The sequence below is a fragment of the Dasypus novemcinctus genome, chromosome 27, assembly GCF_030445035.2.
Source record: "Dasypus novemcinctus isolate mDasNov1 chromosome 27, mDasNov1.1.hap2, whole genome shotgun sequence".
Classification (NCBI taxonomy): Eukaryota; Metazoa; Chordata; class Mammalia; order Cingulata; family Dasypodidae; genus Dasypus; species Dasypus novemcinctus.
The window spans coordinates 32,996,112-33,014,154 of record NC_080699.1 but is presented as its reverse complement, the minus strand read 5'-3'; the positions used below and the strand labels follow the sequence as shown (position 1 = coordinate 33,014,154).

At 36.3% G+C, this 18,043-nt stretch overlaps 1 pseudogene; it reads left to right on the top strand.

Annotated features, from left to right (window-relative positions):
• The first annotated feature begins 15,585 nt into the window (after positions 1-15,585).
• Positions 15,586-16,557, top strand: LOC101415782 (olfactory receptor 8C8-like; annotated as a pseudogene).
• Positions 16,558-18,043: the final 1,486 nt, after the last annotated feature.

The window sequence follows — 18,043 nt, the reverse complement described above, 5'->3', positions numbered from 1 at the left end:
ATGTCCCAGTCTGAATCTTTTGATAGTTTAATCCATTGACATTCAGTGTTATTACTTTCAAGGAATTATTTATGTTAGCCATATTTTGATTGGACTTGTGTTTGTGATATATTGTTTGTTTGTTTGCTTTCTTCTCTTTTTGTCTTTTTTGTTGTTCTTACACTCTCCTCCAACTCTGCCTGTCCTTTTTTTCCTTTCTTCCTGCAGAACTTCCTTTAGAATTTCTTGAAGGGGAGGTTTCTTGTTGGCATACTCTTTCAATTTCTGTTTATCTGTGACTATTTTGAACTCTCCATCATTTTTGAATGCTAGTTTAGCTGGATTGAGTAATCTTGGTTGGTAATTTTTTTCTTTTAGTACCTTGACTATATTATACCACTGCCTTCTTGCCTCCTTGGTTTCAGATGAGAAATCAGCATTTAATCTTATAGAGCTTCCCTTGTATGTGATGGTTTTTTTTTTTTTCTCTTGCTGCTTTTAGAATTTTCTCTTTGTCTTGAGCATTGGATAATTTGACAGTTATATGTCTTGGGGTGGGCCTGTTGGAGTTTATGGTGTTTGGGGTGTGTTGTGCTTCTTGGCTATGTACATCTGTCTCTTTCAGTAGATTTGGGAAGTGTTCAGCCATTACTTCCACCAACACCCCTTCTGTCCCTTTTCCCTTCTCTTCTCCTTCTGGGATGCCTATAATACGTATGTTTGTGCATTTTGCATTGTCATTCAGGTCCCTAAGTCCTAGCTGCATTTTTTCTATCTTTGTATTGATCAATTCTACTATCTTTTTTATTTCTGATGTACTGTCTTCCACATCGCTAATTTTCTGCTCTGCCTCTTCTAATCAGGTGCTATTTGCTGCGAGTGTATTTTTGATTTCTTGAACTGTGGTGTTCATTCCCATCATATCTGTTATCTTTTTGTGTATGTCTGCAATTTCCCCTCCAAGTGTTGTCTTCATATTTTTAACCTCTTCCTTTACTTCATTAAATTTGTCTGTGATATATGTTCTGAGATCTTTAATTACTTGTGTGAAGTTCTGCTCCCCTTCCTGGTTTTTAGTTTGTTCATTGGATTCAGCCATGTTTTCCTGATTACTGGTTTGGTTTGTAGATTTTTGTTGCTGTCTAGACATCATTTTATCTTGATGGGTTTAATCAGCCTTAGCTTCTTTGTCTAGTCTTGGGGATTAATTAGCTGTTGTTTTTGTGTAAATATTATATCTTCTCTTTGTCACTTTGTTCTTCTCATTCTACATTCTTGTTGCTGGGTGAGTTCACTTTGAAGGAAAGTATTAGTGCCAGGGAAAGGCAATTGTTTAAAAAAGGAAAAAGTGTAAAGTAGTATTGTTAATAAATGTTAACAGAGCAACAATATGAGATCTGGGAGGATGGATATTAGATTCATGTAAGTTGTATAGAGTTATAGCAGTACGTAGAGTACCTATAATGAGGTAGTTGACTGAATATGGGATGAATATAGTGTGAATTTAAAAGCCAGTGTTTTCATGAGAGAGGGAAATAGAAAAGAAAGACAATAGTATCAAGAGTGGATAAAAGACAGAAAACAAATCAAAGGTGTTAAAAAATAAAAGTTAGACAATTTAGGGACCAAAGAAAGGAAGGTGGAATATAGGAGAGGCAGTAGATGATGGAGGATATCAAGATATGGGGGAAAAGGGATAGTGTAGTTGGCCAAAATGAATTCACACAGAAATGAGGCCACGGAGGATGAGGAAACCTAGCAAATGTGAGGAGTTCCCTGCAGAACCTATTGTATAATTAAGATAAAATAAAATAAGAAGAAAAAGAGGGAAAAGAAAGAAGAAAAAAAAAGAGATGAAAGAAAGAAAAAAAGTGGGGGTGTGTAAAGAAAAGGGAGGGAAACAAGTAAGAAAAAGAAAAGAAGAAAGAGAACAACAAAAATAAAATCCCAAATAAATGAGAAAAAGACCTTGGGGGATAGAATGGGAGAAAAGACTAGGAGATAATGTAATATTAGGAACCAGGACAATAAAAAATAAAAAATAAAAATAAAAAAAAGAAAAAAGAGAAAAAGGAAAGAGGAAAAAAAATCACAATCATTGAGGGCTAGGACAGTCAAGGACCTCAGATTGACCTCAGGGTGTGGTGGATTCAGGGATGGGAAATCTGTGATATTGCAGACTCAAGCAGCATGAGTATCTGGGGTGTTGGCCACCAGAGTTTAGGGGACACAGACCTGGCAACCTCAAATCACCTAACAGGGTGCCTGGGAGCATCACAGTACAACACAGCCTTCAGAGATCCCCGCAGCTGGGTGCCTAGCCCTATGGGGGGGTCACACCTGCAAACTCTGACCTCTGTGTCAGAAACCCCAAATTCCCCCTCTCACTAGGGTCTCTGCTGTGTCACCAATTCAACTTCAGGACACCTCCTGCCCTGCCATCTCCCGAAACTGCCTGCTGGGGGTGCCTCTATATTGCAGCCATTGTAAGGACACTGCAGACTGGCATCCAGGCCTAGGGTGCAGGGCTCTGGCTGGAAGCACTGATATCTGTGTCAGAAAACCAAAATTCCATGCCTCGTACATAACTCCTCCGTCTGTTTCACCTAATCGGCTTCCAGACGCCTCCCACCCTGCAAGCCCCAAAACAGCCTGCTGGGGGTGCCTCTATATTGCAGCTGTTTTAAGGATGCTGCAGATCAGCAGCCAGGCCTAGGGGGCGGGGCTCTAGCTAGAAGCACTGATATCCATGTCAGAAAACAAAAATTCCACGCCTCACAAAAATCTCCATCTATGTCTCACCAAATTGGTTTCCACAGGCCTCCTGCCCTGCAAGCCCCTGAATAGCCCTCTTGGGCCTTATGAATTCCCCAGCACTGCAGAGCCTCCAGGAATCGCTGCTGCCATGCCGCCCACCCGAGGGGGAGCGTCCTGAGCGCAGCCCCTATCTCCATAAAAGAGAGCCTGATTTCTACCTTTTACACGAGTCTTCTCTGTCAACAAAAAATAGATGTCCAGACACCTCCTGCCCTGAAAAATCCTGAAACACCCTGGTCCTGAAGAATTTCCAATGGATGCCCAGCCGCTTCTTTGCAGGAGAGACTATAAGGTGCACTCACTCAGACACCATCTTGCTCCACCCCCAGAATGTGTAAATGTTGATATGGGAGGAGTGGGGTGTAGGCTATATGAGAACCTCTTATATTTTTAATGTAACACTTTTTGTGATCTATTTATCTTTAAAAAAGACAATTAAATAAAAATAAAACAATAATAAAATGTTTATTATTATAAATAATACTTAACATACAATAATAAAAATAAGTACAATGATAATATGACAGAGGTAATTTTGAAGTTTAACTTTTTTGCTGTCACAGTCACCAATATAATATGATGTATGACTTTTACTTTAAATTTATATGTATCTAACTTTTTCATTTGTAAATTAATTTATTGAAGTATATCACTCATACATAAACATACATAAACAATAAGTGTAAAATAATAGTTGTGAACTTACAAAACTAACATATATATCATTCAGAACTCTCATAACTCACCCTACAACCAATAATTTTCATTGTTGTTAAACCATTTTAACTAATGATTAAATAGCATTGTTAAAATATTACTATTAACCAAAGTATTTTCCCCCCAACCAACCCTATTATTATTATTCTTATATCATATATATAAGAACATACATAAGCTATTACGTGTATAGTAAAAGTTGTGGACTTATAAAACAAACATGTATAACATCATACATGGGTCCCATACATCAACCCTCCACAAACACCTTGCATGGTTGTGAGACATTTGTTATAAATTATGAAAGATATTGTCAAAATCTTACTACTAATCACAGACCTTATCTTACATTTGGTTTGTTCCCCCCCAACCCATACTATTATTATTTTTTAAATATATATTTTATGACAGAAGTTGTAAACTTATAAAACAATCATGCACATGTGCAGAATTCTCAAACAACATCCCTCCAACAACACAACACACAACATTTGCTATGGATAAGATAATATCATCTGATTGTTACATGTCCAGAGTGTACATTTGGCTCACATTTTCCATACTGCTTCATTACCAACACAGTACATCTTTTGCATAGAAGCAATTATATTATTACTGCTAACCACAATCCATAAATCACTCCAGCTGTATTTTTCCCATTCTTCTCCACATTCCCAACATCCTGCAGGAGTGATGTACATTTGCTCTAGCTCACAAAGGATATTCTTGCATCTGTACCATCAACCACAATTCTCATCCACCTATTGGTTTACTGTGCTACTCAGTTCCTAGATTATCCTCTAGCATTTTTTCAATTGACATTTACATCCCTAGACTACCATTTTCAGCCACATACCCACTTATAAACTAGCTGTTACTCACCATGTGTTACCCTCCACTCTACACATTTCCACACTTTTACAATAAAGCTATTTAAACTTTTACATACATTAAACATCAGTAGTCTATCTCAGTCCTCCTTTTATCTCCTTTAAGAATCCACCACCTACCACCAGGTCTTGAGGATATTTTCCTACAATTTCTTCTAGAAATTTTATGTTTCTTGCTTTTATTTTTAGGTTTTTGGTCCATTTTGAGTTAATTTTTGGATAAGGTGTGAGATAGGGGTCCTCTTTCCTTCTTTTGGTGATGGATATTGAATCCATTCAGCACCATATGTTGAATGGACTGTTCTGCCTGAGCTGTGTGTGTTTGAAAGGCTAGTCAAAAATCACTTGATCATACCTTTGAGGGTCTGTTTCTGAACCATCAGTTTGGTTCCATTGGCCTATGTGTCTGTCTTTATGCTAGTACCATGCTGTTTTTACCACTATAGCTAGGTAATATGATTTAAAGTCTGGAGATGAGGGTTTGCTTTCTTGTTTATGATGTTTCTGGCTATTCAGGACCCCTTACCATTCCAAATAAATTGATGGTCATGTTTTTATTATTATTTTTAATGCTGGTGGAATTTTATTGGGATTGCATTGAATCTGTATATCAATTTGAGTAGAATTGACATCTTAAAGATATTTAGTCTTCCAATCCATGAACTTGTTTTTCCAGTTTTTTGGACTTTTTCAATTTCTTTTAACATTGAGTTTCAGTTACCTACACAAATGTTTTACATCATTGGTTAAGTTTATTCCAGACTATTTGAGTTTTATCAGTCATGTTTTATTTTCACTACTCTTTTGACAGTTTTAGTTATTTTTATTGATACAGTCTTCATTTCAAGACTCTCTTCCAGGCCTCTTTCTCCTGTCTTTTCTTTTCAGGCTCCAGCATTCCCTTTAATATTTCCTGAAAATCTGGCCTCTTGCTTAGAAATTCTCTCAGTTTCTGTTTATCTGTGAATATTCTAATTTCACCCTCATTTTTGAAAGACAGTCTTGCTGGATATAAGATTCTTGGCTGGAAGTTTTTCTTTTGTAGTATCTTGAGTATATCAGACCACTGTTTTCTTGCCTCCATGGTTTCTGGTGAGAAATTAGCACTTAATCTCATTGGACATCCCTTTTATGTTATGCATTGCTTTTCTCTTGCTGCTCTCAGAATTCTCTCTTTGTCTTTGGCCTTTGACATTCTGATGAGTATGTGTCTCAGAGTTGGTCTATTGAGATTTTTAAGGATGGTAGTATGTTGTGCTTCTTGGACATGGATATCTATGTCCCTCATTAGGGTTGGGAAATTTTCTAACATTATTTCTTCAAATATTCCTTCTGCCCCCTTTCCCTCCTCTTCTCCTTCTGGGACACCCATGACATGCATGTTTGCATGCCTTTTGTTGACACTTTGTTCAATTTTTTCCCATTCTTTTCTTCATCTGTTCTTTTTGTATGTTCACTTTCAGAGGCCATTTCTTCAAGCTCACCAATCCTTTCTTCTGCCTCTTCAAGTCTGCTATTAATGACTCCAATGTTTTTAAAATTTCATTTATTGTACCTTTCATTCCCATAAGATCTGCTATTTTTTTATGTATGCTTTCAAATTCTTCTTGTGCTTATCCAGTGTCATCTTAATATCCTTAATCTCTTTAGCCACCTCATTGAATTTATTAAGATTTGTTCAAACATCTATGATTAGTTGTCTCAACTCCTTTATGTGATCTGGAGGCTTATCTTGTTCCTTTACCTGGGCCATAGCTTCCTGTTTCTTGGTGTTGATTGTAATTTTTTGTTGGTGTCTTTGCATCTGGCTTACTAGAATATTTATTCTGGGTGAAAATTTTCTCTTCAGTTTAGGGATTCCTGCACTTTCTCCTTTGATGGTTGTGCAGTAGGAGCCAAGGTTATAATTGGTGCTATAAGCTGTGAAGAGTCAAACTGCCCTCATTGCACCAGGGACCAATGAAGCTTCTCCTCACATTCTCCTTTGCCAAGGGTAGGGAAGGAATCACAGCTGTGTGAAATAATCCAAGTCATGTAGGCCTAGACTGTAGTTGCCAGAGAGACTGATGAAGCTTCACACCCTTTTTCCCCTGCTTGAGTTAAGATGGTGGCCACAGGTCTTTACTGAATTGGACAGGCTCAAATTTTAGCTGTTCTCAGGATTATACTTTAGCCAGCTGAATTTACTCATCAGTAACTGAAATTGGTGTCCAACCATCTCTTCCTCCCCATTTTTGGGAAGTGGAGCTTTTGATTTCAGCTGTGGAACAGCTCCGGAGTTGGCTTGTGTCTCCAGTGGACGATGGGCACCAGTCTCCATGGTATGTAGTGCTCTACTTATGAGTCATCTCTGCAGATGGTCTGTCTCCTCCTTCCATTCTTTCAAGGGTGTTGCAGGATGCTCTTCTGGTCTCCAAAAGCTCCCAAAGAGGTGCTTCAACTAGCTCTAGATAGCTCTGGGTGTTTACTAAATGCCCTGTAGCAGGAGCTGACTCTAGGAGCTCCTTACTTTGCTACCATCTTGCTGGTTGTCCTCTTTAACTTTTTATTACAAAAATTTTTGCACAACTTACATATAGTATTCTTCCATGCTCCTCCCCCATTTTCCTTCTGTAAGTATAGTACCAGAAAATTGATGTTGCTTAATATTTATGCCATATTCAAATGTCTCCAATTGTTCCAATGTTCACCCCTCCCCTTTCTTTCATCCATGAGAAAATTTAGGATCTCTCTTGGCATTCAATTGTTTTTTCCTTTTAGTTTTCTACAGTTTGGGAGAGTTTAACAGTTTTCTCTGTCTTGCTTGACATTTTCTCTTTTAAGGATGCTAACCACTATATTATAGAATGTCCCTCAGTTTGGATTTGTCTTAAGTATACTAATAATTTCAGTTTATGTATTATAGCAAGACTATCAAAGAAGTGATATTGTGCCCTGCTTAGTTCCTATCATGTGTCATCACTGATGATGTTGACTTGTTTCAGTTCCTTAAGATGGATTCAGTTCTCCACTGTAAAGTTTTTACTTTTACCTTTGTAAATTAAATTATTTTGGGGCATATAGATAGTCTAGACATATTATCATGTTTCTCATTACTCTTTTTCACAAATTTTAGCATCCACTGATGATTCTAACCTAAAACATTTTTCTGTGGTATTTGTCAAATAATGATTTCCCCCCCTAATTCCTTCTACATATATTAATTGGAATTATAGTTAAGGAAGACTTCCCCTTTTCTCTTGTTTATCATCTATATAACTATCAGTCTATCCATCTGCCTATTAATCATCTATCATCTATCTCTTGTTTACCTCTCCATTTATCTTCCTATCCATCTATCCATCCATCCTTTATCTATTATTTATCTGTCTATCCATCTATTCAGTCATTTTTAAAATATGGGTATGGGCTCATAGATAATTATTTTATATTACTAGTTATAATGCATTGCCATCACTATTGCTTTTATTGCTCAACATTTCACACTTAGCCACTGAGAAATGATTAGTATGACACAAATCTTTCACTTTCTGGCAACCTGAGCTATTCCAGTAAGATCCTTGTCCTGAATCCAGCCATTTCTTCAAGATTACCTGGTTACTTTAACTGGAAAATAGAATTCAGAAGCCAAGCAATAACCTACTGCTTTTGGAATGTTTTTGTGTCTAGGATCTCTGCATCAGACCTAGGAAATACATGTATTTATATATGGATATATACTCTTATCAATTTCTATATGTATTCATGTGTATATATATCAGAACTTACAAGTGAATGGTGATGTGAATATGTGCATTCAAATTTTTGTGAATGTGTGTGTGATCTGAGCTTTCAATGCTGTTGACTTTTTATGGAACTGCCAAATTGTTTTCCAAAGTAGCTGCTTCATCTTATACTCCCATTAGCTATGTCTAAATTGCTTCTTGTATAGTTGCATTGGCTAACACTTCTAGCACAATGAGTAATAATGGAATTAACGAACATCCTGCTTTCTTCTGCCCCATGAAGGAAAATACTGAATTTAGGGTGAATATGTATTTGGTTTTAAAATTAAGACAGTATCCATCAGTTACATCAGTTTCTAATTCTTTAATCTTCTTTTTAAAATTAAGAATGGGTTTGAATTTTGCAAAAAGCCTTTTCAGCACATGATTTTTCCCCAGATCTAATAAAATATATTAATAGTAGTCATAATATGGAAATCAACCTTGCATTCCCTGAATGAATCTTACATGGCCAAGTTACATTATCTTTCTTTTTTACCATGTGCAACTTTCTATTTGTTATTGTAGTAATAATAGTTAAGTACTGACATTCATAAGTGATAACTATCCATATTTATGTTTTTTGTACCACTTTTTATCAGGCTTAGGTAACAATGCTATCCTTGTATTTAAAAGGAATGAGTAGGTTTTTATTTCATTTTCAAACAGTGAAACAATTTATAGAGTTGAGACTAACTGGAATATGAATGTTTTGTAGAATTCTGTTGAAAATGGTCTGTTTTTATTTCTAAGAATAACTTTTAACTCCCTAAGAATTTATTGATAATTATTTTCCTAAGAAATTTTTCATCTCTGAGTTCAAATTTGTTAGCACACAATTCTGAAAAGACTATTATGTTTTTTATAGTTTAATTTTCCCTCTTATTCATCATTGTATATTTGCACTATCTCCAATTTTTCTTTATAAAGATAGTTGGTGGTTTACCATTTTGTATATTAAATGTGAGTGGACTAAATGGATCCAAGGTTTTCCATTTACTGCATCTTTATTTCTTAATTTATCTGTATTATTTCTTTATGTTTTCTCGTGATTTACCTTTTGTTATTTTCAGTTTTTTAAGTTGGGTATTTATTTCCTTTATTTTAATCTTTCATTTTTACTAAGGGCCTGTAATTTGATTTTTTCCTTGAAAACATTTAAATGTACCCAACAAACTATGATCTATAGAATTTTATTAAAACTCTTTTTTTATATCAGTAATTTGAGTTGTATGTTCTCTTATACCCAAGGTAGTTTAATGGATGATTTAAAAATTTCAGATGGAAGGGTCATTTCTATTTTGATCAATTAGAGGATTAGAAAGTGTTTTTATTCAAATTGAAGGGATAGCAGGTAGTAATTTACAGTTTTTGTTGCCTTTTTGTTACTTTATTTCATTTGTTTTTATTAATGTGGTACATTTGTTATAATTAATGAAAGAACATTTGTATACTTATTCTATTAACTATATTGCATCATTTACAATAGGATTTAGTGTTTTGTTCAGTGCTGTTTTTTCTTTTGAATTTTTACTCCAATAACATGTATATGACATGTATAATAAACACAGTCACATATGAATTTGACATCCTTAATTACAGTCACAATAATGTGCTACCATTGCCACCTTCCATTTATATGCTTTAAAATCAATCCATAAAGAAATTCTGTACAATATAAGAATTAACTCACTATTCCTAATCCCACCACCAAACACATGGTAACCCATTTGGTTTATTCTAACTCTTATCCATTCGTTTATTCTAATTATTTTCTATCAGCCAGGTCATATAGTATTTGTACTTTTCTGTCTGGATTACTTCACTCAACATGATATCTTAAAAGTTCACATATTTTGGCACATGAATCATAACTTCATTCCTTTTTAATGCTGAATAATATTCCATTGCATGTATATATGACATTATATTTATCCATTCATTGGTTAATGGACACTTGGTTGCATCTATCTTTGAACAATTGTGAATAATGCTGCTATGAACATCAGTGTGCAAATACCTGTTCGTGACCCTGCTTTCAGTTCTTTTAGTGTGTATACCTAGTATAATAATTACAGGGACATATGGTAATGCCAAACTGACTTCCACAGCAATGGCACCATTTTACATTTCCACCAGAAATGAATGAATGCTCTTATTTTTCTACATCCTTTCTAATACTTGTAATTTTCTTTTTCTTTTTAATATTAACCATTCTAGTAGGTGTGAGATAGTATCCATTGTAGTTTTTATTTGAATTTCCCTAATAGCTAGTGATGCAGATCATCTTCCTTGTGCTTTTTGACTATTTGAATATCTTCAAATAATGTTTATACAAGCCTTTTTGCCCATTTTTTATTTGGCTTGTTGGTCTTTTTATTTTTGAGCTGTATGATTTTTTTATATATTCTGGATATTAAACTCTTATCAGATATGTGGTTTCCAAATATTATCTCCCATTGAATAGATTGTCTTTTGATTTTTGTCATAAGTCTTTTGATGCAAAAAAGCTATTAATTTTGATGAAGTCAAAAATTGTTCTAAAGTTTTTGACATGATGAATATACAACATTGTGATTATACTACAAGCCATTGATTATACATTTTGGATAGATCATATGATATGATGTGAATTATCTAAATTTCTTTTTTCCTTGTGCTTTTGGTGTAAAGTTTAAGAAATCATTGCCTAACACAAGATCCTGAAGATGCTTCCATCAGTTTTATTCTAGAAGATTTATAGTCTTAATTCTTAGGTCTTTGACTCATTTTGAGTTAATTTTTTAACATGGTGTGTGATAGTGTTCCTCCTTAATCATTTTGCACATGGATAACCAGTTCTCCAAACACCATTTGTTGAATAGACTATTCTTTCCCAATATAGTGGACTTGGCAACCTTATAAAAAATCAGTTGGCCAAGCTGCCAGTTTTGGCAACCAGAGGAAATGCCACAGATGCCTGTTTCTTATAAGTAATAGCCTGGTAGTTTGGGGAGAGACTCACCCCCCAAAAAAGTCCTTTCTAGTATGTTGTTTCTTTCCACAGCTTCAAATGATGGGTGTGATTTGCTTGAACAGATTCACCTCCAGCCTTTTGGCCAACAGGTCACCATCCCTATCAACAGGACCCAGAGCCTTAGGACAGAATGAGAGAGGTGAAGACAGGTGAGGAATAAGACAAGGCATTTCCCCGAATACCTATACCACTGGTTTAAATGGTTTTACCCCTTAAGCCCCCATGGCTTCTAGCAGCATCCCAGTATTTCCTACAAGAAATGCTCCAAGGCATTGCCACAAGCCTTTTTTTTCCCAGAAGCCTCCTGAGGAAATATAGCAGTAGGCTTTTAGTATGGGGATCAGAAGGTACATAGTTGGAAAATAACAGACACACCTGTTAGAATGTCTATTCTTATTTTAGGTACTGTATCTTATGAAGAAACTCCTCAGATGTAGGTGTTTTTATTCAGATGCTCATATTAACTCATTACAGTCCAGGATTTCTCCTCTTTGACAATGGTTGAAATCCATTTTCACTTCCAGGTTGAGATGAGATTACACTTCTTGTATTGGTGTTGAAAACAATTAAATTTGAGTCCTAATCTCTGCCACTCACTGATTCTGTGACTTGCTGAAATCAAATCTTTATTTTTTACTTTTTGTTGAAAATTCCAAACGTAATAAAATGTAAAAAAGTAATTACATGAAAAATTGGAAAAGATCAATTCACTATAGATGTGATGGTATATTTCTGAACTGTCAATTTGATTATATATACATATAATTGATCCAGTGCCATGCTCCTCTTTTTCAAATCAACAGTTTTATTCACACACCATACAATCCATCCAAAGTGTACAATTAATAGATTTCAGTATAATCACAGAATTGATTGTGCATTCATCACCACAATCAAATTCAGAACATTTTCATTACTCCAGAAAGTAAAATCCTGTCCCCTTATACCCCTCTATTATTGGCACTTAGCATTGGTATAGTACCTTTTTTACAATTAATGAAACAATATTACAGCATTACTTTTAGCTATAGTCTATAGATTGCATTTGTTATGTTTTCCCATATACCACCCTGTTATTAACATCTTGTAATAGTTACATACATTTCTTCTAGTTCATGGAGGAGCAGTCTTATATTTGTACTCCAATCGTCATCCACAACAGGGTTCACTATGTTATACAGTCCCATGTTCTATCCTCTAGCTTTCCTTCTAGAAAGACCCTAAACTTCCCCTTTCAACCACAGTCACACCCATAATTCTGCCCTGTTAATTACACTCACAATAATGTGTATCCATCACCTTTTCCATTTTGAAATATTTACAATCAACCTTATAAAATAAAAAAATTCTGCACAAATTAAGTATCACTTTCTATTCCCTCTCCTCATTCTATTTCCTGGTAACATATAATTCAGATTTGAAATCCATGTGTTGGCTCATTATCATTAGTTCATATCTATGATACCATGTAATACTTGTCCTTTTGTGTCTTGTTTATTTCACTCAACATAATGTCCTGAAGGTTTATCTATGTAGTCATATGCATCAGGTCTTCATTCCTTCTTACAGGTGAGTAATGGTTCATTGTATGCATATAACATATATACCATATTTTGTTCATTAATCTGTTGGTGGACACTTGGGTTGTTTTCATCTTTTGGCTATTTTGATTAGTGCCACTATGAACATCTGTGGGCAAATATCTGTTCATTTACCTTCTATGCCATTCAACACTCTTGCACCTACACTTCTTCCTCTGCTTCTACCTGTGGTCATGTCTGTATTCTTTATGACTAGCTGAAAGAGAAGGAAATATCCTAAGCTAGGTCTATGGATGTTTTTGTTGGATGAGGGTATAAGGTGAAATGAAGTTTAATTGTATCTTTGATATGAGGTTGAGGTGGGGAAGTCTTCCTCATAAATGGTACTGTGGGTGGCATATCTGGTTATTGATTTTTTGTAGTAGAAGGTGTGGCCTGCTATGGAAATACACACTTTCTCGACCCTGGTCAACAGAATGGCTGACTTCTCAGGGGCCATCTGGAAGCTAAAGAAAATGTGTGATCAGATAGACACTTGAGCGTGGGCATATTGTACTGTTCATGAAGTTTAAAGATTTTTGAATCACCTGATAAGACCCACCAGAAAATAATCACCATAGAAGGGGCACTAAACCTGAAATGGATAAAACAGCTTATCCAGTTGTCAGTAGCCAGTCTTCATCACTAGCCATGCAGAACTGATAGGATATATAGATCAGTGATATCCTCTCATTTTCCAAGGTTAATACAGTTACTCCTGACTCTGAATGTGCAATATGCCAGCAACTGAAACCAACACTGAGGGCCTGATGTGGCATTAAACCTCCAACTGCTTGGCATGAAATCTATGACATAGGCAGAAATTCTAAAACAGACATGAATCCTACCATAGTATAAGCATATGTCCAGGACACTACTTCAGAGTGATAGGCTTATAGGAATGAGCATGAATAAATGGGTTGTATTAAATACTACTCCATCCAGAAGCATCTTAGGCCAACCCTAAGGTTCCCATTCATCCAAGCACCTGCACTATTGAGCGTCTGCTGTGGGATTCAAGAATCTGATTATGCTGCCTCTTCCGCAGTGATTCGTCTAATTCTGTTTTAAATATTTTCTATATGATATTCGTAGTGTGGTGTTAGTTTTTATGACTGGATCTTTTCTGATGAAGGAACCACAATTTAAGGCACAATGGTGACCATAGTTTGAGACCCACTGGGAATCATAAGAAAATTCTTTAATCATTTAGGGCCAATTGAGTCAGAAGCATCTGTAAAACATAAAACAGAACTTTAAGGAGGCAGTGCAAAGGTCCAGGCCATACCTATAGAGCATCCCAAACATTGTAAATTTTGATTCCCAGGGGACATTAAAATTGTCTGGCCCTAAGGTCTAGATTTTTGATTTTCAGAATTGTGGATGGTGTTGCCTTCAGTAATAGTGGTATCTGATGAGTGGAGACCAGGGATCATGTGCATCATATACTATATAGATAGCTCATCAGAAAAATATTTTCATGTCCAAAAAGTCTTTTAGTGCCCTGTTCAAAATCTCTGTAAATATATCTGAATATAGAAGAGGAGAAAGGTAAAAGGTGCTAGGACTTATCAGGCTCTTTTCACGTGTCAGACAGGGTCCAAATAGTTTTTGTGAATTAACTAATGTAACCCCTAATACCAGCCTATAAGATAGCTCTGCTTTCAACTCATTTCACAGATAAGGATAAAAGGTTCAGAGGCATTCCATGACTTGTCTAAAATTTCAAAGTTATGAAATAGAGAAGCATGCATTAAACTTGATCTGTCTTGAGGGCCTGCTCTTAACAGCTTCATTACATTGCTTTATTGATTTGAAATCCATAATTATACATAGTGATAAAGCAATAATCTAATTTTTTTTCATGTACTCCCAGAGGCTTGTAGAAAAATATTAGAAATGGCAAGTCAGTATGCTTCAGGAGCTTCTACTTTAAATGCTGTGCTTAGGATCCAGGTGATACTGAGGTGAGACCAAGGGGACAATCAACACTTTGCACTGGGAATTAGGAATTCCTCACAAGAAATTGAAGCTGAGAACACTGAGTCCCAGAAGAATCAATAGAAGGTCTATAATTCAGGATGTAAACACAGACTCAGTTATTTCTACCCTCAAGTGGCTCATCAAACTTGTGGGGAAATCAAGTAGGAGAGGATAATTATCAATTTCTCCAGACCTACAGAACATGATGTAAATTCCCTCTGAATCCAGCTGATTGTTTGGGACGTTCATATAAGGATATTGTTTTCCTCTATGCAAGTGAATTAGGCCTTCTGGGCAAATTCTGAAGTAGAGATCATGTCATATTCCCCATAACACCTCCCTGAGCATGTCAGAGACTGTAGCCAGTGTTGATAGCTAGTACCTCCTTCATCATTAGAGAATTTGTTCCATGAAGGATAGTGGGAGGAAGGGTCCTAAAGACCATCCGTGAGGTCTCCAGGCAAAGGAACCATCTCTGACTTACAAATTTTCTTCCAAAGCCACAGCTACTTAAATCAAAGATTCTTGGGGAGTATGCCAGGTTTTGACATGAATCTGGGAGAAGCCCATGTTAGAGGGAGGAAATGATGACATATTACAGGTCTATCAGCACTCCCCTCTGCACAGTGACCCACAGCTGAGAGGGGGAGACAGAAAAGAGTGAAGGACAATCTGGATTCTCAGGCCTGCAGAATCTCCTCAGGAATTCCAGCCCCTGGAAACCTTGCTGTTTGTCTTCAGACACCATCATCTTGGAAACCAGCAGATTCAGATTCCCTCTGCAGACAAAGTCTGAGGGTCGGTTGCTAATGTCACCTTTGTCTCTGTTCCTATGGATCATGTCAATGAAGTGAATGACTATGGAAAATGACTCTTTTGTGACTGAATTTATCCTTATGGGATTGACAGACAGATCTCAGCTCTGGCTACCATTGTTCTTTCTGTTCTTGGTGAACCATGTGGTCACTGTCATGGGGAACTTGAGCTTACTTAACCTTATTTGCCTGAATTCCCACCTTCACACCCCCATGTACTTTTTCCTCTTCAATCTGTCCTTCATCGATCTCTGCTATTCATTTGTCTTTACTCCCAAAATGCTGATGAGCTTTAATTCAGAGAGGAACATCATTTCCTTTGCAGGATGCATGGCTCAACTATTTTTCTTTTGCTTCTTTGTTGGCTCTGAGTGTTACATGTTGACAGCCATGGCCTATGATCGTTATGTGGCCATCTGTAAACCCCTGCTATACCCAGTCACCATGTCACCTCAAATGTGTTCTCTGCTGATGTCTGTTTCATATATGATGGGGTTTGCTGGTGCTGTGGCTCACACAGGGTGTATGATCAGGCTGACGTTTTGTGATTCCAACATCATCAATCACTACATGTGTGATATCTTCCCTCTGCTCCAGCTCTCCTGCAGCAGCACCTATGCCAATGAGCTTGTGTCTTCTATTGGTGTGGGCATAGTTGTCATGGTATCTAGCCTCATTATCTGCATCTCTTATGCTCTGATTCTTTGCAATATTCTATATGTGTCATCAACCAAGGGATGGTCCAAAGCCTTCAGCACCTGTAGCTCCCACTTAATAACTGTTGGCCTTTTCTATGGATTTGGGCTGCTCACTTATGTCAAGCCATCATCTGCTGGGTCTTCTGGAGAGGAGAAGTTTTTCTCAGTGTTCTATACCAATGTGGTACCCATGTTGAACCCCCTTATCCATAGCCTGAGAAACAGGGATGTCAAACTTGCTCTGAAGAAAACCCTGAAGAGAATAAGAAACAGAGTAGAATCAGTGGTGTTGCCTTAGTCCTTGCTTCCTTTGCTGTCTTTTTTCTGCTCTTCCTGTTCTTCCTCATTTTCTTCATCCTATTCTATTTTTGTATCTCCTCCTCTTTCTTTTTGAAGTCTTCTTTGAAGAATTTTCTAATGTCTTTTCTCACTTTTTAATATAACCATTTATTCTTTCAATAAGTCCATTTTATATCTCAATTTTGCTTCTTAGAGCAAAATGTTAACTGTAGCCCATAATGTGTGCCATAATCTTTACAAATATGACTGAAAAATAAGTCTCCTCACCCTAATCTCCAATTGAGGAAATGATCATTTGATTGATCAAAGTCATACAACTAATGTCCACTATTACTTTCAATGTGGTTATGGACAATGCCCCTCATAGATATATATATCAGGGGACCTTGTTAATTCTATCTGTAATATTTTTGTTAATCAGACTTATCATGAGTTTTGAAAACTGAAATCTTTAGTGTTTATTATCCCTTTAAATTTTGATACTTACTATTTAAAACATTACTTAAATCTGATTAAGATATGAGAGCAAAACATCAGATATTTGCATGTATTATAATATTTATCTCACCATCATATTAAAAAAAAACAACAATGACACCTCAAGCAGAATCTGGATGCATCTATCTACTTCTATTCTTCTTTGACTATACCCATTAAAATAGCTAAAAATTTGTTTGGTTCTTGTTCTAAAGTACATATTTTAAAATTTTACCTTTCGATAAAGACACAACGTATGGCATAAATCATCAATGTCTAAACTCTTGGTACTTACTTAAAAATATCATGTGAATCACATTCATAGAACACTTGTGACCTAAGGGCTGCATCATATTCACCATCATTCACTGGTGGATTGGGTGGGCAACAGCCCAGTTTAGTTCTGTGAAATCAACTGATTTCAGATTGGATTTATATTCTTGTATTGATCCAACAAATGTAATCACTTTAATTTTTAAAATTGAAATAAAATTTATAATATTTATAATTAAAATTATTTAAATTTGAAATTTACTTTTTTGAAGTTAATATAAGAAAACTAGATGCAAAAACTAAATATATAAGCTCATTGACAGCTCCTCGATGTTTGCAAGTTTTATATCTGTAAATTGGTGAACTTCTTGAGGCCATGGATATTGTCATATACATTTTTCTTATCTTCTTGTTGTATCATAGGTAGCTCATAGAATGTAGAGGAGGTCTAACATGACAACACACAATGTCTTTGGAAGGCAGGAAAAACAGTGCTGCAACAGCACAGTCACTAGAGCTGCTCCATCACCTGAACACCAGCTACTGCAGTCACACACAGAGGACCACAGCCACACGCAGAGGGGACAGCACCCATTGTGGGCTGTGCCCGTGGGACTGCTGAGGGGCCAAGGAGCCCACTGTGCAGCCTCAGGTGTTGCACTATTAATGATGGGAGCCAGGCTGGAGATCCAAATGGTCCCTGCTCCAGGCAGAAGCCCCAATCTCCCAAAACC